At 33.0% G+C, this 1,962-nt stretch overlaps 1 protein-coding gene across 1 annotated transcript in view; it reads right to left on the bottom strand.

The window, feature by feature from the left end:
- The window catches only part of LOC104995910 (DNA polymerase alpha catalytic subunit-like), a 9,941-nt gene that overhangs the window by 4,057 nt on the left and 3,922 nt on the right, over positions 1-1,962 (bottom strand). The gene's annotated exons all lie outside the window — the stretch shown is intronic.

The raw sequence follows: 1,962 nt of genomic DNA, 5'->3' as shown, positions 1-1,962 counted from the left end.
GTAAAACATACACTGTCCAATGCAACCCAGCAAATTCACTCCTTAGGTATCCCCCAAAATGAAAGCACATATCCACAAAAAGAACTGTAGAAGAATGTTCACGGAAGCTTTATTAATAACAGCCCAAACTGAAAATAATCCCCATGCTGATCTCAGGGGAACAGATAAAAGGAAAGAATAGCAATAATGCAACAACACAGAGGAATCTCAAAAAAATTACACTGAACAAAAAAAGCCAGATACAAAAGAGTGCATACTGTATCACTCCATTAATCTGAAATTTTCGAACAGGCAAAATTAAGCTATGGTGATATAAGTCAGATCAATTACTGACTGATGGAGGAGGGGATTGACTATAAAAAGCCAAGTGAAACATATCACAACTTAAGGGATGAAGCTAAAGCACTACTTATAGAGAAATTTACAGTTGCAAATGTCTAAATTAAAAGAGATGATCTCAAATCAATAACATCACCTTCTATCATAAGAAACTAAAAAAGGGCTAAGTAAATCAAAGAAACCAGAAAAAAGGAGGTAATAAAGACTAGCACAGAAACAGAACAAAAAAGCAATAGAGAAAAACTCAAGGAAACCAAGGTTGCTTGTTTGAAAAGATTAACAAAATTGATAAACTTCTAGCTATACTGAAGCTTTTTCTTCAGAAAAAAAGATGACTCAAATCACTAAAATCAGGAATAAAAGGAGGGGACCATCACTACTGACCTTAAAGAATTACAGTGATTAAAAGGAAATAATATGAACAATTTTATGCCAACAAATCAGATTACCTATACAAAATGGACAAATTCCTAGAAAAGGCAGAAACTACCCAAAGTGACCAAAAGAGAAATAGAAAATCTGAACAGACCTGTAACAAGAGACTGAGTTAGAAATTAAAAAAAGAAGTCTAAGACCAGATAACTTCACTGGCAAAAATTAAAATATTAAAACAAATCCTACATGAACTCTCCCCAAAAACCGAAGAGAAGGGAACTCTTCCCAACCATTCTATGAGGCCAACATTACCCTAATACCAAAACCAGACAAAGACATATACAACTATACACCAACAGCCTTTATGAATACAGAAAAAAACTCAACAAATACTAGCACATCGAATCTAGCCATATACAAAAAGGATTATACACCAAGTGGGATTTATCTCAGGAACAAAAGTTGGTTCAACAATCAATATAGCATACTATATTAAAAGAATAAAGAACAAAAACCATATATTGATCATCTTAATAGATGCAGAAAAGGTAGTTAAGAAAACCCAACACCATTTCATGATTAAAAAAAAAAAAAACTCAAAAAACTAGTGCTAGAATGGAACTTCCTCACACTGATAAAGGCCAGCTGTGGGAAACTCTCAAGTAACATAATATTTAATAGTGAAAGACTAGATGTTTTCCCCTAATATCAGGAACAAGAAAAGGGTGTCTGCTCTTGCCACTTCTATTCAACTGTACTGGAGGGTCTAGCCAGGGCAGTTAATCAAGAAAAGGAAATATAAGGCATCCAAATTGAAAAGGAAGAAATCAAACTTTCTCTATTCACAGACAACAGGATACTGTCTATAGAAAATCCTAAGGAATCCACAAACTATTATTACAACAACTAATAAATGAGCTCAGAAAAGTTGCAACAAGACCAATATACAAAACTCAGTTCTATTTCTCTACACTAGCAATAAACAAACCAAAAATGAAATTAAGAAAACATTCCATTTACAACTGCACCAAAAAGAATGAAATATTTAGTAATAAATTTAATAAAAGTGAAAGACTTGTACACTTAAAACTAGAAAACATTTTTGAAAGACATTAAGGACCTAAATAAATGGAAAGACTAGATTTTCATGGATTGGAAGACTTAAAGATGGCAATATTCCCCAAAGGGATCTACAGATTCAATACAATCCCCATCAAAATCCCAGCAGGTATTTTTGCATTAATTGAC

Source organism: Bison bison, unplaced genomic scaffold, assembly GCF_000754665.1.
Source record: "Bison bison bison isolate TAMUID 2011002044 unplaced genomic scaffold, Bison_UMD1.0 scf7180017851080, whole genome shotgun sequence".
In the NCBI taxonomy this organism is placed as follows: domain Eukaryota; kingdom Metazoa; phylum Chordata; class Mammalia; order Artiodactyla; family Bovidae; genus Bison; species Bison bison.
Note: the sequence above shows the minus strand (reverse complement) of the source record. Positions and strands in the feature narration are given on the sequence as shown.